Source organism: Bufo bufo, chromosome 1 (genome assembly GCF_905171765.1).
Source record: "Bufo bufo chromosome 1, aBufBuf1.1, whole genome shotgun sequence".
In the NCBI taxonomy this organism is placed as follows: domain Eukaryota; kingdom Metazoa; phylum Chordata; class Amphibia; order Anura; family Bufonidae; genus Bufo; species Bufo bufo.
In genome coordinates this window covers 215,827,335-215,851,997 of record NC_053389.1, presented here as the reverse complement: position 1 = coordinate 215,851,997, position 24,663 = coordinate 215,827,335, and the positions used below count along the sequence as shown (strand labels likewise).

At 44.6% G+C, this 24,663-nt stretch overlaps 1 protein-coding gene across 5 annotated transcripts in view; it reads right to left on the bottom strand.

The window, feature by feature from the left end:
* PLEKHA4 (pleckstrin homology domain containing A4) overlaps positions 1-24,463 on the bottom strand; it is an 81,722-nt gene extending 57,259 nt beyond the window's left edge. For 4 of the 5 annotated variants that reach the window (XR_005779456.1, XM_040434993.1, XM_040435001.1 and 1 more), the window contains exon 1: positions 24,289-24,463. The gene's annotated coding sequence lies outside the window, so the exon portion shown is untranslated. The remainder of the gene's footprint in view (positions 1-24,288) is intronic. The other variant, XM_040435010.1, reaches the window with a different exon arrangement.
* Between the last annotated feature and the right edge of the window lie 200 nt (positions 24,464-24,663).

Sequence of the window (24,663 nt, the reverse complement as noted above, 5' to 3'; positions counted from 1 at the left end):
AGTACTGAAAGCAGATCCAAAACGGTTATGTGCTGCTCAGAACATACTAAACATGTAATGAGCGACCATGGCCGGAACTACCAGGGTAGCAGCTGCACGGGGCCCAACAACTAAGGGGGCCCGTCTCCCCTCTGACATAAGGTGCGGTTATTGATGGCTAAGTGAATAAGGGTATTACTGTCACATTATAGCTTTCTGATGACATCATTATGTTTTCTTGTGCTGATGTCACAGTGTATTTGATGATCTCATTTATGTGCATTATGCCTGTTCTCTGATATCACCATGTGCATTTTCCCTGTACGGTCACATGCGTTTATTATACCTTCCTGATGACGTCTTTCTTGTGCCAATATCAGAGTACGATACATCATGATAAAATTTGTTCAGATGAACAAATAGATTTGTACAGATTGATTGGCTCATCCCCACATCACAACCTTTTCGGTGTGCCTTATGCCTGTTCTATCATACCATGACGTGCATTATTCCCTGTACTGTGGCATGATGTGTACATTGTACCGTCAGTATGACATCGTTATGCTGATGTCACAGTGCGTATGATGAACTTTAAGTGGGTGTGGCCTGTTCTGTGACATCGCTGTGTGCATTATCCCTGTATTACAGAGAAACCAAAATATTCATAAGCTTTTCTGAACTTGCTGCTCATAAGGTGGTTATGGTGGAGCAAGTTGCCATTTCAAGTTTTGCTATGGGGTCCCATTCTTACACCCTTGTTAGACCCAGTTATCAGACTAGCTTGTTGGGGGCAGACACAGCAGTCACATCTGGAGCGTGGTGCCCGACATATAGCAATAGCATAAGTTTGGAGGGTGTTGCATTGGGGCTCAGGAGTTACACCTCTGCGTCTAAACGCAATAAGGCCTCCTTATCTTTTGGTTGGGCACAGATAAACATGGTTGCCTTTGGCCTGCTATAGAACCAGGGACAAGCACATGTCTGATGAATGCTCAGCTCAGGGGACGAAGGGTGTGGTAGACCTGCTAACATCAACAATTGTCAGCCATGAATACATGTATAACGGAAACAGCTGCACGCTGACATGGCGGGGGTGTCACATTCATCAGCACAGCTTCTGTATAGGACAGAACCCCCATGAGGTGTAGGACACCCATTTGTAGGTTTTAGGATTTTTTGTATCAGAGGTCTATGTAAATAAAGCCCAGGTCACCTTTTTTTTTAAATAATGATGGATAATCACATCCAGTAAACTCCTCCTGATGACTAAAGATCATGACTATATACATTAGAACATTGCACAATATCCTGCCGAGACAGTTTGGGTTTATATGGCGCTTAATCACTTTTCAAATGTTGCATAATCATTTATCTTCTGCTCTCATTTTTTGGGTTATCTAATTTATGGACCATTTGTGGATAGAGCAAGACAATATCCTGCTGGTCAGGTCATAGGAAACAAAAACCCATCCACAGCAAAGCCTAAAGGCGCATATACATTAGCCGACCAAGCAATCATCAGGAAGGGATTGTTCATTCCCGATAACTGCCTGCTCGTCCGTGGGGGAAAGAGCTGCATTTCCATTCAATCACCTCCACTGTATGGGGACGAGTGATGGCTACTGCAATCTACAAAGCACAAACTGCTGCCCAGGAACAATGATCAATTCAATCAATGAAGGAGCATTTGCTAGTTCATCGGTGGCACATTGTTCGGGAACGTGCATTAGGACAAACGTTCGATCCCGATAATAGTCCCATATAAATCCGCCATAAACGTCTCTTGCCCATGTGTTATCTAGGTACTATACACACACACTATATTCATCAGAATACAGACTGTAATAGAAAAATCGGCTATATAGCCTTTTCAGGAGGATTTGAAATATGGAGCAGTAGGCACTCCATGTGTCACCTCCATAGTTCGGCATTGGATTCATAAGAAACCTAATAAAATGGCCGCAAATAGTAAGGAGGTCCTGTAAGGTGCTATGGACTTCTATGGACTCTGTATTATGGCTCCATACAACTAGAAGATTGTACTGAACCAAAATATAGCCATGTGCATGTGTCCTAAATTTAAAGGGGGTATTCCAATTGTAAGCCACTACTTCTAGATCAGTGGGGTTTTGACCAATGGGACCACCAAGATTGCCAGAACTGGGGCATATTCCTTTTAGAGGGGTTGTCTGGGGTACAAACATTAATGGCCTATCCACAGCACCGCTAAGATCAGTGGTGGTCAAAGATCTAGCACCCCCAGCTGTTGGCCTGTATGAAAACATCTGGCCACACTCCTTGGTGATGTCCAATATTCCTATGACTTTTAGTGGTGGGGACAATATTGCACCAGGCATAATATTATGCCCAACCTATAGATATGTTATGCTTTAAGAACGTAACTAAATTACTACACATAAAACCCACTTGTTGGCATCAGTCCTGCAGAACTGAGTGGTTTGGAGATCTGTAGACCTAATTTTGGAAAGGTTCATTGTGGCTTAGCACGGCTATTTTTACAAGCCGTGCAGATCATAAAAACATCCAGCATGGTTCAGTAATCTTCTCAGAATGCGAAATACGTGCATTTATAAACCTAGCCCTACTTATGGATCTGGCTAAATCATGAAAACTGCTCATAAACCTAAAGTCTTGTTCCTGACTATGGTCTGCACAATGCATTATGGAGACAAGATACAGTAGCCCTGGGATATCTGAGAAACAGATCATAAAATGACGACAGACAAAATAGTGTATTAAAAGGAGATGTTTAGCATTAGAAAAAAAATAATTCCCCCAGGAACAGCACCACTACAGACTACAGGCTGTGTATGGTATTGCAGCTGAGTCCCATTCAAGTCAATAAATCTGAGGTGCAATACCAGAAACAGGCCATGGATAGACATGGCAGTATCCCTGTGAGAAAAAAGCAGACCCCATTGGAGAACCCCTTTAAATAGCACAAATATATTCCAAAAATTTCGAGGAAACTAAACTTCTTACGTGACAAATCTGTACAGGCAGAGAGAATGGAAACTTCTTTTGTATTTGAAGCTCCATTGCAAGGACAGCTTAAAATAAAATCATATTTAGAGCACATAAAGCTACACAATAGGCGAGACCAGACCAAGACTGCGAAGTGCAGTGGCATGCATGCCAGCTGTGCCCGCTACTTGGGAGGCCAAGATGGTTGGATCATCTGACCAATGTGAGGTCTGCCCTGCACAAGGCGCATTGGTTGCCAAATGTATTTACACTATGCAAAGTTCTCAATGGCGTGAAGACGTGGACACATTCTTCACAAATGAATTACATGAGGAATTACATGCAGAAGCTCCAGTACTACACGCTAGCAGCAAGAGTAAAAAAACACACAAATGAAATATATTACTAACTCTAATGTGCTATTGTCATCTCTATAATACCTAGTACTTACAGTTTGGAAGTATAAAACTTTCGAGAACTTAATGGCTACATACTTTATCCAGAATCCAAATACAACTAAAGATATATTCACACTGGGCAGCCAGTAATGCAAAGTGAAAATCACCCAGGTGTCATTGTAGAGCAGGACACAGGACATCACTGCTGAGGCCAGTGACTGGCTGCAGCAGTGACCTGTGTAGACAGAAAGTCACTGCCAGGAAAAAAAAAAAAAAAAAACGCAAAGGAGAGATCAGGGGCACATCAATGGAATCAGCAGGGGAGAAAAGGTGCTAGCATCGCTTCTTTTATTATTTGAGCACGTTTACAGGAGCTGCCAGAGTTTATATGGAACGCGGACAACATTTTGTATTGCAGTTTAAATGACAAATCTTTCATTTTCTACATTTCATTACATTTGTGGATCCTTGAAATAAGTCACTGGTGTCCCGGCTTTGAACATGTTTCAGTGTCTGGTCTGAAGCCTAAAAAAGCTTTTCCTTTGTAATTCAAACGAACCAAAAACTAAAGACTCAATAAGTAATTCATTACATTCTCTGCTGGAAGTAATTCGGAGAACAGGTGCCCTGCAGGGCAAGGCTGACTAAACATTATTACAAACCAGACTTCAGCCCTGTTTACAGTTGCCTTAGGGTACTTTCACACTAGCGTTATTCTTTTCCGGCATTGAGTTCCGTCCTAGGGGCTCTATACCAGAAAAGAACTGATCAGTTTTATCCTACTGCATTCTGAATGGAGAGACATCAGGATGTCTTCAGTTCAGTCTTCTTGCCTTTTCAGGATGGACATAATACCGCCTCATGCTGCGGTTTTATCTCCGTCCAAAAATCCGGAACGGGCATTTTTTCTCATTGACATGCATTAATGCTGGATCCGCCCCGAGTGTTCCCGCAAAATGGATCAGTCTTTGCGGTCTGCGCATGCTCAGACCTCCAAAAATTAGAAAAAAATAAATAAATGCTGGATCCGCTTTTCCGGATGACACCGGAGAGATGGATCCGGCATTCCAATGCATTTGTCAGATGGATCAGGATCCTGATCCGTATGACAAATGCCATCAGTTTGCATACGTTTTGACGGATCCAGCAGGCAGTTCCGGCGACGGAACTGCCGCAATTGTGAAAGTACCCTTACATACAAGCTGCCTACCGTATACATGGCCTGCTCAAGAAGATACTGACATCTTCAAGAAGACAGTAGAAGGATTTTTCCATATCCATAGTTACACTGTGCACTGTATTTATTAATATGTAGAGTTGTAATCTAGCCCAATTCTTAGCTAAACAAAGAAGAGTTGGCCAGGAACAGCTCCATATATAAGAAAAAGGATTTCCAAGGGCTGCCTATATTTTCGCTGGTTAGTAATGGTTTTACCCCTAAAGCAGCATAGTATGGACCTGACAGTATTCCAAACTAAACACGAACCCTCGCGCTAAAGTCATCCAAGAATGTATATTTATGTAAACATTCTGAAGACCTCTTGAATGTACATTGGTGGGTGTCTCACCAACATCAACAATCCATGAAGTAACTACACATCTATAAGGCCCCGTCCTTGTGCAGGAATCCAATCTTTAACTATTCTATGATAAGATAAGTCACAAGTCAAGTAAAACAGTTGAAAAATAAAAAAAGACAAAAAGAACTGCCATGTTGGAGAGCAATGTAGTTTTTACTGAAAATCAAGAGTCCATCAAAGTAATGGATTTCGGGGGCTAGCCCTTCTTCAGTAATCTGAAGGGACTTGTCCCCAAAGTCTTTACTGCCAACCAAAACTTCAGTCTTCTACCAACATGGCGCCATTTGTTCCTTGTATCTTACAACCGTTTTATGGAATTCTGGTTTCAATGTCTGAGGCACCTTTTGCACTTCATGGAGGAGATACCTGGGTCATCTATGGCTCATCGCCCAGTTCGATATACTGTATCTATGCTGTTTGTTGTTGTGGCTGACCAAAAGGTAGCAAACAACACCTTCTTTGCTACCTTTTTCCTTGGTTGATTGTAAGAATTCATAAATGAAGTGTTGGAAAGTTTTTGTGCTACATTGATCAGAAGTGACCAATATCTTTGACCTAAACTGCAAATATAAAGTCAAGCTATGAAGATCCATAGTTTTGGCAATCATCTAAACATCATCTATGGTTTATTGCTAGATTTAAAAAAAATGTAAAGTAAAAATCTGTATATAATGATTACAGCTACGTACTGCTATAGCAATATGCTGAACAGAGACAACTATGGGAGTCAGACATTTCTTGCTGAGGTACTCAGAGTGATTAAGAGACCTGCTAAAGATCACAGGTAGTAGAGAAAGGAAATACGCTAGGCTTCTCTGCTGGGGGGGGGGGGGGGGGGTCAGTGTAGCTACAACATAAGCTACTCCTGTTCTTTTGAATTGGCTTTGGTTTCTTAAGAAAATATATTCCACCATACGGTAAGTACATACTCCAAGGCAGACTGGGCAAGTCTGGTGGTGAGCACACTCCCTGCTTCATTTAGTAGAATATAGAAGCACTATGCTATGGATGTCACAAGCAAGTGCTTTTTTTGTCACCAAACTCTGACCGATGTTCATGTGAAAATTGCATGTTGTGGAATAAATCTGTACACCAGATGTTAAGCAGACTTTCACAACTGTACCATAATCACAAGCTCAACTCCAGAAGCCAAGACCGTAATTCTGTCATCTCAATCTGCCAAGTCAAATGACTACCTGCGCATTAGTTCATGGGTCCCATCTCTTGACAGAGGCTTCACAGCTGTCACAGACCATCACAGCCTTCTTCACGGCTGTATTTCTTCAGCTTTTACACATCATCATACCCGGGTCAATGACTTATTTTTGACCGGTTTACAAGACTTCAAGATTGTTCTATGCTGAAGCAACACAACTAGTGAAAAATATTATAACAGTTACGTTCCTTCAGTGACAATGAGGAGGACAAAACAGAGGCTTCAGAAGGTCTTGCAACTACTGGTCCCAATATTTTCAGAGCATCTTTAGCTTTCTATCGCTAAAGACAAGACTCAAGATTGCTGAAAGAGACCTTGGTTAGAGGACTAGTCAATAAACCTAAACTGCCATGAGAGGAAAAATGTTCAATCACATCTTGGAAAATGTACTGATGTTCACCAGAGTCAGACAAATATTGTCTTGATCATTGGTCTTTATTATGTAACTATGGCATGCATTTCTCTTATAAACCTTTTGGTCATATAGAAAAAATAATTTAAGGCTGGGTTCACATATGCCCTGTAGGTGGAACAGACTGCCGAAGTTCACTGTATCTGGCATAGCTAGATACCATTGTGCACCGCCGCATCCCCATTCACTGTAATGGGATCCAGCCGCTGTCTGCCAGATATGCCGGCATTCGGCCAGACAAAAAAAACGCTGTGTGTAGTATCTTTTGTTTCCGTCTGAAAGCCGGCATATATGCCAGAGTTCAAAGCACATATGTGAACGCAGCCTAAGGCCTCATGCACACGACCGTATGTATTTTGCGGATCCACAAAAGGTACAGACGACATCCGTGTGCATTCCGTATTTTGCGGAACGAAAAAGCTGGCCCCTAATATAACAGTACTATCCTTGTCCGTAATGGGGACAATAATAGGACATGTTCTATTTTTTCGCGGAACGAAAATACGGACATAAGGAAACAGAATGCACACGGAGTACCTTCTTTTTTTTTGCGGACCTATTGAAATGAATGGTTCCGTATATAGTCCGCAAAAAAAAAAAAAAAAAAAGGAACGGACACAGAAAGAAAATACGTTTGTGTGCATGAGGTCTAAGTGTATGTAGATATCAAGATCACAATTTTAACAGGTTATCAGTTATCAATTGGTTGTTCACACAAAAATCATAATTCCTGAAAGTCATTAGAAATGGGCAAAATGTTCTGTTTTATTGGATATTCTCACAAACCTATGGCTTGCATTTACTGTCGTTTCAAGTATGGCTGAGAAGATCCCCCACTCTCAGTCCCTTGATATACATCTCGTATTACACAAGTCAGACTTGAAACAAACCCCAGACTGATGGTCATACCCATGGACATGCCTTTTAGGCAGATGATACAACCATCACCCTAGTATGTGGTAGAGAAATTCCAGACCGTATCATAACCCATTCTGGAATGTGCTGCTTTAATTTTAGGAGACCTCAACCTCCAGTAGTTAGCTCAAAATGGAAAATGCTATGTAATTCATAGGCAAGGCCATTTCTAGAGCCAGGCGAAGGGTGCCACCGCACTGGGCGCATCACATCATCAAGCAAAAGGCACTGGTCACTGGTGTTTACAGCTGATCAGCAGCAAGGCCAGGACGCAACTAATGAGGGCTTCCATTGTGGAAGCGCTCATTAGTAAAGGAGGCTGAAGGAACAGCGAGTACAGCGCTCCCAGCACTAGCTGTACTCACCGCTGCCCCTCTTCTCTATAGCTGCAGTATTTTTGGGGATAGAGCAGCCTGTGCAGCGTGTCAGGAAAGGAGGCGGGGCCAGTGTGAGAAGAGGACAAGGCACCGAGGGCTGTGTGGATCTCCATGAGGGAGGAGGAGGAGCATATCTGGGGAGGAGTCAGGGTGCTGACCTGTGAGGAACTTTCTTCACAGTGAGTACAAACTAATATCTGTAAAGAATAAATCAAGGCAACTGGACGTACTGTAGATTTCTTGAAAACGTTTTACTCGTTCTTCCAACGAGCTTTCTCAATTCTGAGTGACTGTACAAGAATTCTCTGGGGATAAATACAAGAGAATTCTTGTAAAGTCACTCAGAATTGAGAAAGCTTGTTGGAAGAACGAGTGAAATGTTTTCAAGAAATCTACAGTAAGTCCAGTTGCCTTGATTTATTCTTTACAGATATACCATGACCTGGATAAATGAGAACCTTCACAGACATAGTACAAACTAATGTAAGTGTGCTGAAGCCTGTGCAGGAGGGATGTTCAGTGTATGAGGGGGAACGGGGCTCAGTACAAGAGAGGAGATGCGGGAGAGGTGCTGTGGAGGATGGGGGTGCTCAGTCTATGAGGGGAGATACTGTGGCGGCACTAGGGCTGCACTATGTCTTAGCAGCGCACAGCTCCAGGACGTATTGCACATAGGAGCACACTATGACCTGTCAGGACATAGTGCTGCACTGGCGCCAGGACACAGCGCTAAACCAAGAGCAATGGCGTCTGGAGGAGAAGCAGAGAGGGAAGTATACACTAATGAGTTTAATAAATATATATATATATATATATATATATATATATATATAGTGGGGGTTTTTTTTGTTCTTTTTTTTGTTCTTCTTCTAGTTTGATGGCTGCATTTAATGTGACAGGGGTCTGAATAAATTTTAGGCCTGTATAAATCTGTGGGCTGATCTGTATGAATTTGGGGGTTGTTCTGGGGTCTGAATAGACCCTAAGTCAGCCCCAAATCCAATCTGGGGTCTGTATGAATTTGGGGGCTGATCTGGAATCTGGATACATTTTGAGATCTGGTCTGGAGGTCTGCATCGTTAATTTGGGGATCTCATGTGGGCTCTGTGTTAAGAAGGGTTTATCCAGCCATGTAAAATTAATTTTCTAAAACTGATTTGAATGTGATAATAAAAGTAGTGATACATCTCTGATCCCTGCCGCACTCCTTCCAGTGTCTTCGCTGGTCTATGTACTTCTGTGCCCCCCTCCACCGAGACATGAGACCACTGTAGCCAGTGATTGAGAAGTGAGATCAAAAAAGTTTCACTACTTTTATTATTTTATCATGTTCTCAGCAGTTTTACAGTAAACTAATGTAGGCACATGGGGCAGCACCAGGCATAGTATTGGTGGACACTACAGGGTGGCATTGTTAAAAGGGGCAACTATATAGGAGGTTATTTGCTATATAGGGTCGGGGTGGACTGCAGAAACAACAAGCTAAAGTCAAAAGGTATCAGCTAAGTTTCCTGGTCCCTAATGCAAAATCGGTAACAGACCTCCTCTTCCCTGTGCCATTAATACTGGTGTCTTTATGTGGCAGAGGGGGCTGCACCCCTGGCCGAAGATGTGCGCATAAGCTTCTGGAAACTGAAAAGAAAAGGAAAGTGAACAAACAGATATGTGGAATGGGGGTGTGGGTGGTGCTTTTGTATCGTTTGCCCTGTTGGCAAAAATCCCTAGAAACTGCACTATTCATAGGAAATGAAACTCTCTTCATGAAAGTAGAAAAAGAGTTTTGAAGGATTATAATCATGGTGCTGATACCTAGTGTAACTAACCAAAAACAATTATGAAGGAGGTTCTCCAGGAAATGATGCAAGTCTAGTGCTCACTTTGGCCAACTCAGACTCTCAAATTTTGATCCCACTATGTCGTACTCAATATTCGGCATTGTTGTTTATGTTGTTTTTATGCATTTCTCAGGCCTCTGATGTGTACGGTGCACCCATTTGCTACAGACTGCGTAGCTTCCACGGTTTCCAGGTAGCAGGTGTGCTCGTGGAATTCAAAGATAAGAAAGGCATACAAAAAAAAAAAAGATTGCAAAACCAATGTTCAGAGAGGTTGTGTGAGGACAATTCAGTTGGCAAGTTTTGAGAACGTACAGCCAAAACTATTGAAATGACTAGGATTTAACTAAAGGTGCCCAAACACAGAGTAAAGTCAGCCAAACCTGCCATCTATCTTATGGGTATAGGGGTATGACTGACTGAATGTTAGGTATTGGGGCACAGAAAGATTGGGAGTCAAATTTTAATACCTGATACTTTTATAAGAGATAAGGCACCGCCCCAGGGGTGCACCACCAATGAGGCCAGGTGAGACAATCGCCTCAGGCAGCACCAGGTAGAGGCAAGAGGGGGGCAGCGGAAGGGCCATGGACAATCAGCGCTTTCATTGTGGCAAAGGGGTTAAGAAATTGGCAATTAAGGGGGGGGGGGGGTGTTTCAGTTTTCGCCTCAGGCAACAAAAAACAAAAAGGCTAGGCCTGACCGCCCCATTAAGAACACATGCACACTTGCATGTGTATAGGGTTGTCAGAGAGAATAGGTGTCAGCCGACACTGACAGCTATTGAATGCATATGGACACAAGTTCTATGCCAAAGCTAGACAAAGGGGCAGATTTACTAATCTTATAGATGGTGTAAACTTAGGCTCTCTAAACATTTAGCCTTTTGTATTATTTTTACACCAGAATTGTGGGGCAATTTTAGTATAAAATGTTGCATATTAGGAAACGCCACTCACAACAGAGAAGTCACCCCCTTTTAAGGCTAGGTGCGTCACAATTTGGAGCAGTTCTAGCCAAAATCTGGGTGCACTCACATTAGTAAATATGGGCTATCATGCCTACATATTTGCACCAGTGTTCCTAGGCTGTCTCACTTGATGTCCATGAAAGGTCACAACGTTGGGCAACTGTATGTTCCCACTGAGCAATGGCCTAAAGTGGACAGGTCCACAGAATAACTCTGGTAGGCCCAAGTAAAGGCCAGGTTTAGACGCTCCGATGTACAGCCGATTGTCGGGAACAAAGTGTTCCTTCCTGACAGCCGACTGCTCGTTCAGTGAAGGAGACTTTACAGTATGAGGAATCGCTATCGTGATCGCTCATCCCCATAAAGAATCATTGTTGCTGGGCAGCAGATCACCATTTAAAAAGCACGACCTGCGTCCCAGAAATGATAATTGGTGGTGCCTGCACAAATGACAGTATCACCCGATGAATGTTTTTTTTTTTTTCTTGTTCATTGAGTGATCAGCGGCACATTTAGATGGGCAGATTGTCGGGAATGAGCAACCGCAGGAACGTTCATTCCTGATATCTGGCAGTGTAAATCCACCTTAACCTCCCTGTCGACCACTGAGATATAAGAATTAGATTACAAAATAATGCAGTGTGCCCTTGGCCCAGAATGTTGACTAACAATTGTATTACACTGGCAGATTTTCTGACAGATGATCGCTCATAGTAAACGCCTGTTAGCGATCATCTGGCAGTGTAATACTGCCGCCGGTTACCCGATGAATGAGCTCATTCATAGGGCAATCGTGATCTTTCAGCATGCTGAAAGATTATTATTTGCTAGCGGCAGATCGTGGTGTCTAATCATGATCTGCTGACTTGACATCATGGGGACGAGTGATGGCATAACAATTGGTTCTCCCCATGCTGTGGAGGAGATCGCTGCATGTAATAGCAACAGTGTCTTCCGCACGCGAGAAGGCGATTGCCAGGAAGGAAAGCTCCCCTCCCGACAATCGCCTGCAAAATTGGGCTGTGAAATACAGCCTTAGGCTACATGTGCCCCCCCCCCCCCGTGGCCGTATTGCGGCTCGCATACAGCGGGTCCGCAATACACGGGCACCGGTCGTGTGCATTCCGCATCACGGACCCATTCACTTGAATGGGTCCGCAATCACGGAAATGCGGAACGGAGGCACGGAACGAAACCCCACGGGAGCACCATGGAGTGCTTCGGTGGCGTTTCTGGCCATGCCACCGTACTGCAAAAAAGTAGCGCATGCACTACTTTTTTGCGATGCGGACCGTTGGATGCGGATCGCGGACCCCATTCAAGTGAATGGGTCTGTGCCCGTGCAAATTGCGGTCCGCAGCACAGGCACGGAGCCCTAACGTTCGTGTGCATGTAGCCTTAAGATATCAGTAATACGCTGATAATAAAGTCTGCTTGCTTCCCCCCAGGGTAAAGGTATTAATACAATAAAACAGGGCCTTCCATTTCAGTCAGTGACTAACTCGCTCACAGTTGGTCATCTTCATCTGCCACAAACACAGAATTAAATCAGCAATGATGGATTTAGTAGAAAGCTTTTTGGCAAGATAAACACGGCTAGGCTTTGTGCTCTGAAAAGACTGATAAAGACCCACAGCACTATTTATAAAGGAGCAAGGTGAGTGGAATGACCTTTGTAGACATTGTGCTGGGCCACACTGACTCACCAGTCTGCTGATAAGTCCCAACATCCTAATTGTATGGCCACTCATATCTGTATGTACAGAACCTGCCGACCAAAACTTTTAAGAGGTGAAACAGAGGGGACTGGCAGCTGGTCCGACTCCAGACCATCAGACGAACATGCCAATCCAGCAGAGACTATAGTGAACGTCAAGAATATATTTAGGGTATGGCCTCATGGTCAGGTCTCCTTTTTGAAGGCCAAAATCAGGTGTGAATTATAAAAGGAGAGAAATTATAAAGGAAAAATACAGCTTCTTGAATTCAGTCCTGGTTTCAGCTTCCTAAACTGCACAAGGAAACCTGAATGTGTGGCGGTCCCTTATAGGTCACATTTTTGTTGAAGAAGTTTCTGTGACACCAAATGTATTCCATACCTCTGAATGGAGATGTTTATGAATGGAGATGTTTCTACAAGTAGGACAACTGCAGAAATTTCACAGAAACAAATCTTCCACATGTGAATATACCCTTTGCGTAGGGTGCCTACTTAGTTACTAAGTTTTATCACTCATCTTGTAGCTCTAAGGCGTCATGCACATGGTCGTGACTGTTTGTGGTCTGCAAAACATGGATACCAGCCGTGGGCGTTCCGCATTTTGCAGAACGGTACATCCTGCCCTCTCTGGAACTGCCTATTCTTGTCCACAAAACGGACAGCACACTGTGTGCTGTCCGAATCTTTGGCAGCCCCATTGAAATCAATGGGTCCACATCCGATCCGCAAAAAAATGCGGATTGGATGCGGGCCAAAACCATGGTCATGTGCATGAGCCCTAAAAGTGATGATATCTAATACTGTGCAGACAGAAATCCTCTGAATCTATGCTGATAAAATAATTGTCTATGGGTGATGGAAAATGTATTGCTGCATGTACAGTACAGACCAAAAGTTTGGACACACCTTCTCATTCAAAGAGTTTTCTTTATTTTCATGACTATGAAAATTGTAGATTCACACTGAAGGCATCAGAACTATAAATTAACACATGTGGAATTATATACAAAACAAACAAGAGTGAAACAACTGAAAATATGTCATATTCTAGGTTCTTCAAAGTAGCCACCTTTTGCTTTGTTTACTGCTTTGCACACTCTTGGCATTCTCTTGATGAGCTTCAAGAGGTAGTCCCCTGAAATGGTTTTCACTTCACAGGTGTGCCTTGTCAGGTTTAATAAGTGGGATTTCTTGCCTTATAAATGGGGTTGGGACCATCATTTGCGTTGAGGAGAAGTCAGGTGGATACACAGCTGATAGTCCTACTGAATAGACTGTTAGAATTTGTATTATGGTAAGAAAAAAGCAGCTAAGTAAAGAAAAACGAGTGGCCATCATTACTTTAAGAAATGAAGGTCAGTCAGTCAGCCGAAAAATTGGGAAAACTTTGAAAGTAAGGGCTATTTGACCATGAAGGAGAGTGATGGGGTGCTGAGCCAGATGACCTGGCCTCCACAGTCACCAGACCTGAACCCAATCGAGATGGTTTGGGGTGAGCTGGACCGCAGAGTGAAGGCAAAAGGGCCAACAAGTGCTAAGCATCTCTGGGAACTCCTTCAAGACTGTTGGAAGACCATTTCAGGGGACTACCTCTTGAAGCTCATCAAGAGAATGCCAAGAGTGTGCAAAGCAGTAATCAAAGCAAAAGGTGGCTACTTTGAAGAACCTAGAATATGACATTTTCAGTTGTTTCACACTTGTTTGTTTTGTATATAATTCCACATGTGTTAATTCATAGTTTTGATGCCTTCATAGTCATGAAAATAAAGAAAACTCTTTGAATGAGAAGGTGTGTCCAAACTTTTGGTCTGTACTGTATATGGTGTAGAGATGTACATTGTAATCTAATAGCAGGAGTCTGGCCTCAGCCATCTTCACTAATTGTTTTTATCTCTTAATTTTGCACCAGAATTTGACCCTAAAGAAACGTTCCTTCCCAACAGTTGGCTGCTCGTTGAATGAAGTAGACATTTACATGCAGCCACCTCCTTCAGAGTATGAGGACGAGGGATGGCTATTGCGACCGCTCATCACCATTCAGCTGCACTGTTTATGGGCACCAGAAACAATAATTTATGTGCCTGCACGAACAACAGGGTCACCCAATGAACGAGGGTTTTGCTCGTTCAACGGGTGATAGGCAGCACATTTAGACGGGCAGATTGTCGGGAATAATGGTTCGCAGGAGCGTTGGTGCCCGATAATCTGCCCGAGTATTGGGCTGTGTAAATCCGCCTTAAACCTAGTCCCAGTTTAGCTGCTGCATGGAAATTTGCCATCTCTCATTTACATTGTACTTGTATTGCCAACATTTCCTCCATGTCAGCCAAAGGCTGTCCGGGCATGCTGGGAGTGGTAGTTTTGCAACAGCTGGAGGCACACTGGTCTATAGGATCACCATCTTTATAATGGGTTTTATAAACCTCTCTCAGCTAATTAGATTTTTTTTTTTTTGTCCTTTGTATAAAGCTGAAGCCACATATGGTACATTAAATGGGTAAGGCCTCTTTCACACTTGCGTTGTCCGGATCCGGCGTGTACTCCACTTGCCGGAATTACACTCCGGATCCGGAAAAACGCAAGTGTACTGAAAGCATTTGAAGACGGAACCGTCTTCCAAATGCGTTCAGTGTTACTATGGCACCCAGGACGCTATTAAAGTCCTGGTTGCCATAGTAGTAATGGGGAGCGGGGGAGCGGTATACTTACCGTCCGTGCGGCTCCCCGGGCGCTCCAGAATGACGTCAGAGCGCCCCATGCGCATGGATGACGTGATCCATGTGATCACATGATCCATGAGCTTGGGGCGCCCTGACGTAACTCTGGAGCGCCCGGGGAGCCGCACGGACGGTAAGTACACTGCTCCCCCGCTCCCCGCTACACTTTACCATGGCTGCCAGGACTTTAGCGTCCCGGCAGCCATGGTAACCACTCTGAAAAAGCTAAATGTCGGATGCGGCAATGCGCCGAAACGACGTTTAGCTTAAGGCCGGATCCGGATCAATGCCTTTCAATGGGCATTAATTCCGGATCCGGCCTTGCGGCAAGTGTTCCGGATTTTTGGCAAAAAGCGCAGCATGCTGCGGTATTTTCTCCGGCCAAAAAACGTTCCGTTCCGGAACTGAAGACATCCTGATGCATCCTGAACGGATTTCTCTCCATTCAGAATGCATTAGGATAATCCTGATCAGGATTCTTCCGGCATAGAGCCCCGACGACGGAACTCTATGCCGGAAGACAATAACGCAGGTGTGAAAGAGCCCTAAACCTATAGATTTTGGTAGGATTGGCTAACAATCTTATCTGCAGAAGATAGTCTGACTGTGCCCCATCAGGGTTCACTGCCTAAACCACTCACCCTGATAAGTGTTGGGTATTGGATTATTCCACATTTAACAAATAGCCATTGACATGACCTCCCCTATTACCACTGTTCTACAATGGGCGTCACCGATATAAAGAGAACCTTTATTAAATCACTTAAAACCTTTATGTGTTAAAGCTTACCATCTATCCCTGCTACTACTACACGAAGAGCTGTACCAGCATGTAACTGGAAGCGGTGTGCACTACCGCCAACCAGTTCTACATCGGCTTATCAGTATTCCTCCCGCTATTACTGTGGTTCTATAAGCAGGTACTAATATATTATCCCTCAAGAGATCAGGGACCTGGGGAAACACGTTGGCGGGCAGCGTATAATCTTATTTTAATAGAAAACCATCACTAATAATATATTAGTGCGTGCTTTCACAACCACAGCAATACGAGGAGAAATACTTATAATCCGATGTAGACGTGGTTGGCAGTAGTGCCCGCTGCTTCCAGTTATCCGCTGGAATACCAGGACACCACAGTGTCCTCATTGCCTGATCCTTATGTTCTCAAGTGTTTGGCTTTCCTTGTTGAGAGCACATGCATGTTGGACCCGTCTGCGTGTTCATGAGTATTGGGGAGTCAGAAAGAATTGAAGGTGATGGGCAACTTTAGGCCTCATGCACACAGCCATTGCCCAGCTGTGGCTGCATTGCGGAGGCTAGGCCATCACTTAATTAAAAGGTGAACAACTGTTTTAAAGGGGTTTTCCCGATATTGATAACCTATCCTCATGATAGGTCATCAATATCAGATTGGTTGGGGCCCGACTCCCCGTTGATCAGCTGTTGGAAGAGGTAGCACTACATTTTCTTCACCGTTTACCTGCTCCCATCGACAGTGGCGACCAGTGTAATTACAGCTCCTCCATCCCATTCACTTCAAGGGGACGGAGTGCAGTTACCTTTGCTCTTTCCCATTCAAGTGAAAGTAATGGAGGAGCTGTAATTACACTGCTTGCCGCTGCAAATTCGATGGGAGCAGATAAACAGTGAAGAGAATACAGCGCTGATCGGTGGGGTGCTGGAAGTTGGACCCCCCAAAGATCTGAGCATAGGTCATCAATGTGGGAAAAGCAGACAACCTAGAACGTTGCTCCAATTTTTTAAAAGACCACACATGCCATTTAGAATACTGGTGTGGTATTAGGTGACAGAGGGTAATATGGGTTTCCCCAGACACCAGGGCCTGGATACGATTGCTACATCTTCACCGTCTATAGCAGGGATGCTCAACCTGTGACCCTCCAGCTGTTGCAAAACTACAACTCCCAGCATGACCTAATAGCTGTAGGATGTCCTGGCATACTGGGAGTTGTAGTTTTGCAACAGCTGGAGGGTCACAGGTTGGACATCCCTGGTCTATAGCTAAGCTACTAACCGGCCTCCAAAACATGGGGAAAACTAAAATTAAAAAAGGAATTATCAAATATAGGTACTGAGGATCAATATAAACCAAACCTTGGCAGTCGTGCAGTTTACAACAGTAGTCAACAACCTGTGTGGGATCGAATCACCAGTTATTGAGTACTACATCTCCCAGCAGTAAACTAGCGGCGGTTTAGAGCTAGACGGCAGACTAGACTGGTCACTTTGCAGATGGTTAATAACTATCCAGCGTGTTATAAGATACACACATTCCATACAACTCCCCGTCACTGTATTGTTTTCAGTCAGGGCTGGGTTAGTAGCTTTTTTTTTATTATTTGCCTCCTATACAAACAGAAATCAGCATAGATAGGAAATCTAGAAATCCAAACAGATTTAAGACAGCACAAAGCCTTCCGGGGGCGCTCACAGGAGGGCTCATGGATATCATGGTCTGCTGGAAGCCCCCTACTGTTGTTTTGTTGTGTCTTGACCTTCTAAACAATGGAGCTCACTACATAAAAACCAAGTGGTCATTTCCACAGACCTTTCAAAACAAGTCAGCTTCTGCCCACATACATAGACTTAGCATAGCGGAAAGTTACATCAACACATTCTTGGGTCACAACAATCAAAAGTTGGCAACTTACTACCTGTTCATTTGGACACTGGTCCCACCCAAACCCCTTTTTTTTTTTTTTGTTCATGATAATGCAAACGGATCCGTTTTGACTTTACATTGAAAGTCAATGGGAGACGGATCCGTTTGAAAATTGAGCCATACTGTGTCAACTTCAAACGGATCCGTCCCCATTGACTTACATTGTAAGTCTGGACGGATCCGTTTGCCTCCGCACGGCCAGGCGGACACCCGAACGCTGCAAGCTGCGTTCAGGTGTCCGCCTGCTGAGCGGAGCGGAGGACAAACGGAGCCAGACTGATGCATTCTGAGCGGATCCGCATCCACTCAGAATGCATTAGGGCTGGACGGATCCGTTCGGGGCCGCTTGTGAGCCCCTTCAAACGGAACTCACAAGCGGAGCCCCGAACGCTAGTGTGAAAGTAGCCTTAGCTAGCTGGCCGGCTTGGCTAATGGTAAAGTAATGTATATGGCTATATAACGCACTTACCAGTAAGCATTTCATTCCCATAGTCAACTGAATTATTAGCACTGTATATAAGGGCAAGCGAGTGGATGACAATATACAGAATTCAATAAGTGATCATGTACAGACAATTTTTACAAACAATAAATACTTTGCGATACCCATGATCGTTATATGATTTTATACCAGGCAATTATCATTAGGAAGGTTGGTGACAACAATTACTAGACATAATTTACATGAAAAGGGTCATTTTCATGCTCAGGTAGCGGTACTGCATGGATCTCCAGCACTAGAGCATCGAAAATACTGCAGCGTCAATAGGGTGTCTTCACACGCGGCAGATCTTGTTGCTGAAAAATTCTGCGATTGAAAATCATTTCCATTCATTTAAATGGGATTGTTTTGGCGGCAAGCACGTGACTTTCTGCAAGACCCATTCAACGGAACGGAATTTCAGCCGTAGAAATTTTAAGCAACAAAATCTGCCATATGTAAGAGTAGTAGGCAAACACGTTTTGTTTGCCTACTACCAATGCCGGAAGTAGAAGGAGAAGTATAAGTTTGCCCCTTAGATTTCCTTTCGAATCTACTTCTGGATTTGGCTAAAAAACCTGAAGGAAAATCTGCCACAAAACCTCCTCGGAAAAAAAAATCTCTTTGTGAACCTACCCTAAAAGCACCCTTAGTGGCTCTGGGTGAATCATTTTGGTGCATCTGTAGAAACTTGCCCGACAGCTGTATTACACTCCCCAATGTTTGGCCAATACTAGTGTTGATCGATGTTAAATCTGACGATCGGGGCTTGTCATCGGCCTTTTACGCAGGCTACCACAAACACTTCGCCCCCATTCATTTCTATTGATTACCGGCAGCACGTTCTCAATTACACAGCGAGATGTGCTGCCGATAATCGGGCATCTTTTGGCCAGTAAACAAACAAGTGGTGGCTCATTTATTGGCTCATCGGTGGCACAATTATATGGGACAATCATTGGGAACCAGTGTCCCTAAGAACATTTCTACAGATTGCCCAAAAATTGCTCAGTGTAAGGCTACTTTCACACTAGCGTTCGGGTGTCCGCTCGTGCGCTCCGTTTGAAGGGGCTCACGAGCGGCCCCGAACGCATCCGTCTGGCCCCAATGCATTCTCAATGGAGGCGGATCCACTGAGAATGCATCCGCCTGCCAGCGCTCAGCCTCCGCTCCGCTCAGTGAGCGGACACCTGAACGCTGCTTGCAGCATTCGGGTGTCCGCCTGGCCGTGCGGAGGCGAGCGGATCCGTCCAGACTTATAATGGAAGTCAATGGGGACGGATCCGCTTGAAGATGACACAATATGGCTCAATCTTCAAGCGGATCCGTTCCCCATTGACTTTCAATGTAAAGTCTGAACGGATCCGCTCAGACAACTTTCACACTTAGAAAATTTTCTAAGTTTTAATGCAGACGCATCCGTTCTGAACGGATGCGAACGTCTGCATTATCGGAGCGGATCCGTCTGATGAAACATCAGACGGATCCGCTCCGAACGCTAGTGTGAAAGTAGCCTAATAGGGCTTTGACGTTACACCACCTATTGGTATTTGCACCAAAATATTGCGAGATGAGCAAAAAGGGTCTAAAACACATAATAAAGGGGATGCAAAGCATGAATCCAGAATTGTCACTTTTAGCTTATTAAATCTCTCCAAATGGTCTCAGTCAAAACTTTAATTTACAACATGCTGGAGCTGCCGCAGACATTACTGCAGACTGGAAGGTGACAGCGCTGTTCACACAGGACTACGAAACAACATTGTCACCTGCTTCCTGCTATACCAATTGCCCGACAATTCAGCTCCTTCTCAGCAAATACAATAACACTGAAGTAATAATGGAATAAACTGAGACTTCACTATTGTGTTCTTAGGATACATCGTAAAAGGATTTGTGAGGAACTGTACACAGGGCCACCACACAAACTTTGGGAAAGGCTTCCCCTTTGGTTGGAGGCAGACATACAGGATTCCTACAGTAGTATCAAGAAACCTACAGTAAGAAGAAAGTTCTAATGGTCTGACAACAGGGCAACTTAGGATACACATACTTGAGCTGAGATTGCCTTCAAGATTTTTAGCTCTTCTAAAAATAAAATAATATACCTCATTGTGTCACTTGCCAGTGAGTGATCCAGATTCACCAGTTTGGATGTTCAGAAGAATGCATGGCCAGCAGTAATGTTGGATTATCAGGCGCCAGACTACTAGATGTTTACCGTACAACAGTTCCCCTCTTGTATATAAAATATACTGCTCTACAGACTAAATCGCGCCTCTTGTTGGAGAACACTCCTCTTGTTTGCCGTGGGGCATGTCTGTTAGCACACCTACTGTGATTTAGTGATGACACGGGCTGAATCATAATGCACGCTCTGTTATAATACGTTATCGTTGGAGGGGTCATAAAAACAATGCTAAATCATTTCCAGCTGGAGATTAAAAGTATCACAGGGAAATTGACAATAAAAGCTCAAACCAGACACGGCAGAGTCATTTGTTGCTCAGTTATGGAGCGCATGTACCACCAAATGCCTTACCGCTAAACTAGAGCAGCATTTAATATGGTTCTGAAACAGGTTCCACCTTTAAGGATTACATGTTGACCTATGATGAGGCAAGACTTCTAGCTTGAACGTCATGAGATCTCCTAAATAAGATTCGCCCCAGTCATAAAAGTGATAGGCTCTATTCACACGTCCGTGATGTGTTGCGGACCCGCAAATTGCGGGTCCGCAACACACCAGCCCGTCACCCCCATTGAAATGCCTATTCTTGTCCGCAAGCTGCGGACAAGAATAGGACATGCTCTATCTTTTTGCGGAGCTGCGTACCCAAAATCGGGGGCGCGCTCCGCAATTGCGGCTGCAGACAGCACACTGTGTGCTGTCCGCATCCATTCCGTCCCCATAGAGAATGAATGGGTCCGCACACTTTCCGCAAAATTGCGGAAAGGATGCGGACCCATTTTGCGGACGTGTGAATGGAGCCTTACCGTCCTTTTATGTGCATCGATGATTGGGACTGATCGTTTCTAAAGCTGGCTAAACACTTGAGACAATGATCAGCCACACTGAGGTCAGTCATCCATGGGGTCATTCACACAAATGATCCCACCAGGAACAAGCCAGACTAAATGGGCCAACCAGGGGCCTCTGAAATTTTCCAGTGCAACCAAATACATTTTTGGCAGAAAGAGTCTGTCACTGGCCATCGCGGTCGTTTGAGCTAGTTTTTCAAAGGATAGATGCCCGAAATCGGCCATTTTGGCCTAGTTTAAGAATCATCATTCCCAATTATTTCCTAGTGTGAACATCTGTTGGCTGCTGACATCATGTTAAAGGGGTTGTGTCATCTCAAGAATTGGTAGCATATCGCTAGGATATTCCACCAATCTCTAAAACAGAACCTGCAAACTGAAGGACAGCGGACAGCACATGCGTGGCCGTCCTCCAATCATTTCTATGGGCGTACTAAAAAGAGTCTAGCAGCGTGCTCGGCTATTTTCAGACTACCTATAGAAATGAATGGAGGGCAGCCGCGTATTCACAGCTGTTCTCCATTCGCTTCTGGGGTTTAGAAAGGGTCCTATCAGTGGCGTACATAGAGAAATAAGGGCCCCATAGCAAGGATCAAACCAGGCCCCCCCCCCACACAAGACAGAAGGGTTTCTGCCTAACCCCTTTTCAATGACCCTTGGGCCATTTTTCCACTGCCTCATTTGCTAAAAAAAATCGTTCATTTAGAGCAGGGGTGCACAACCTGCGGCCCGGGCCACATGTGGTCCTCAACCATCTGGTAAAAAAGACATGTATGTCTATGTCTTGTAAATGCTCATATGTATCTTTCATGTATTCTCCCATTAGATGGGAGTACTAGAAGTGTAAATAGACATTAATGGTATATACTGTATGTTCAATATGCCGAAAATACTGTATTTCAGTTGATAATACCATTTTAAGTTTTATTTTTGGCCCTTGGAATTGGTTCAGGCTGAACATGTGGCCCCCAACCAGAAAAGGTTGTGCACCCCTGATTTAGAGGGTAGAGTCCTGACCACATTTTCACCTCCAGTAGAAGAGGAGATAATCCCAACTACAACTGGGCCCCCCATTAGTCGCCTTGTCTGCCGCTATGGTAGTTACACCCCTGCTAGCGATAGGTCACCAATGTCTGAGGTGAGACAACCTCTTTAGGGGCAAACTAAATATTGCACGGTGGCCAGTCAGCAGAATAGCTACCCATGTAATACAAGAGTGACCCTGGTCCAGCGGATGAGTGTCACATGTTGTTAGAAGCTTACGCTCATATAAGAGATTCCTCCTATGATGTACATATACCCTATCCTATAAGTATATATGAACAGGTGCTGTCCTGTTTGATATACAAAAACAGAACAACAGTGTTGCATTTTAAGATGGTCATGGACACTTAGGAAGGAAGTTATCACAAGGGCAATATTTGGAGTTAGTTTTGCTTTAGGCCCACGCTGTTTCTGAAATTTGGCGCATCTTTGCACCTAACTTTTTTTCTGCACCGAGTAGCAGCACAGAGGCTCTGCTTCCGCTTTCCAAAGCAACAACTGTTCATGCGCTGCTACCCGCAAGTGTAGAAGCGGATGCACAAAACCTGCTCCAATACGGCCACAGCTGTGTGCCTGAGGCCCAAACCTGCCCGTGTAGGCAATGGCCGAAGAAAGCAGGCTAGCAGGTGTGCTCAGAGCCACAGAGGAAACAAAGCACGAACTATATTCCTATCCGCACCACCTTTATTAATCTGACAGTCAGTCCATTTACTTAAGGTACTTTCACACTAGCGTTTTTGTTTACGGTATCAAGTTCCGTCACAGGAGCTCAATACCGGAAAAGAACTGATCAGTTTTATCCTAATGCATTCTGAATGGAGAGCAATTCGTTCAGGATGCATCAGGATGTCTTCAGTTCAGTCACTGTACGGAGAAAATACCGCAGCATGCTGCCGTTTTCTCTCCGGCAAAAAATTGGGATCACTTGCCGAAATGACGGACCCAGCATTAATTTACATTGAAGTGTATTAGTGTCAGATACGGCATTAAGTGTTCTGGCTAAATGGATCCGGCTTTCCGGTCCTTTAAAAATGCAAAAAAAAAATAAAAAATCAGAACGGATGACACCAGAGAGACGGATCCGTCTGACAAATGCCATCAGTTTGCGTCTGGATTGCCGGATCTGCCTAACTCTTTGGTTTCTATATTATATGCTGAAAGGCTCCCAGAGAGAGTCCGGTCCTGGCCCATGAGGCTTGAGGGTGAAGGGAGGGCTCGCCCGTGCCTGGTGCCACACCACTGGATCTAACAGGGGATTGGCACTTGTACATGAGACATCCCCACAGTGCCAGTCAGGCTTATCAGAGCAAAGACCCCAAAAATCTATGTTACTCAAAGCACTACATTGAATGTATAAGGAGTCGGACTGCAAAGCAGAAAACACACAGTGCAGACCAGAGGTTCCACATGGACACTTGATCGTCTACTAAAAGTCCAGCATTGCCTCAGTGGGTGGATGTACGATATGCTGTGGGTGGATGTACGATATGCTGTGGGTGGATGTACGATATGCTGTGGGTGGATGTACGATATGCTGTGGGTGGATGTACGATATGCTGTGGGTGGATGTACGATATGCTGTGGGTGGATGTACGATATGCTGTGGGTGGATGTACGATATGCTGTGGCCCCTCATGGTCAGTGTTCACACATGCAGCTCACTGACTCCGTGCACCTGAAGTCAGGTTCACCAATGGAATGATCCCAAAGTGGAAGATAGTAAAACGACCGCGAGCGACTCTAGCAGCAAGTTCCATCTAGGCAAGGACTGCTCAGCTGTTAGACTTCGGGACAGTTCACACTATAAGGACAGCCGTTGTGCGGTCACATGGGCAGGCAGGTGGTGCCTCTAAACCGCAGGCTGGCAGTGGAAGGGTTACATACGAAACTTGAAGTAACAGAATGAATGTAGGGTATTGTTTCACCGTTACCTTGTGATACTAGCAGGCGGGTCTTCTACTGGGTCAGACGAGCGTCCATCAGGACATGAGGGCACCAGCCGTGGTTCCTCAGCTGGAGTAGATGTTCCTGGTGGTCAGTGCCTGCTCTGCTCCTCTTACATGCTGGGCTTCCTTCCTCTCCCAAACTACCTCCAGCCACTCACTCCTTGTTCCCTTCTCCCTCCTGTCTGCACACCTCCCCCCTTCCACAGGGCTGGAGGCAGGGTCTCCCTAGAACAATTGAAGGCCCAGCCTCTAGCAACTCCCAGATTCCAGGAGGCAGGATTAGGTTTCAGCCTGCTCACTCCCACCCTGGCCTGCTGCTTCCAGGCGGCTCTCAGGAGACTACAAAAAAATGCCAAAATA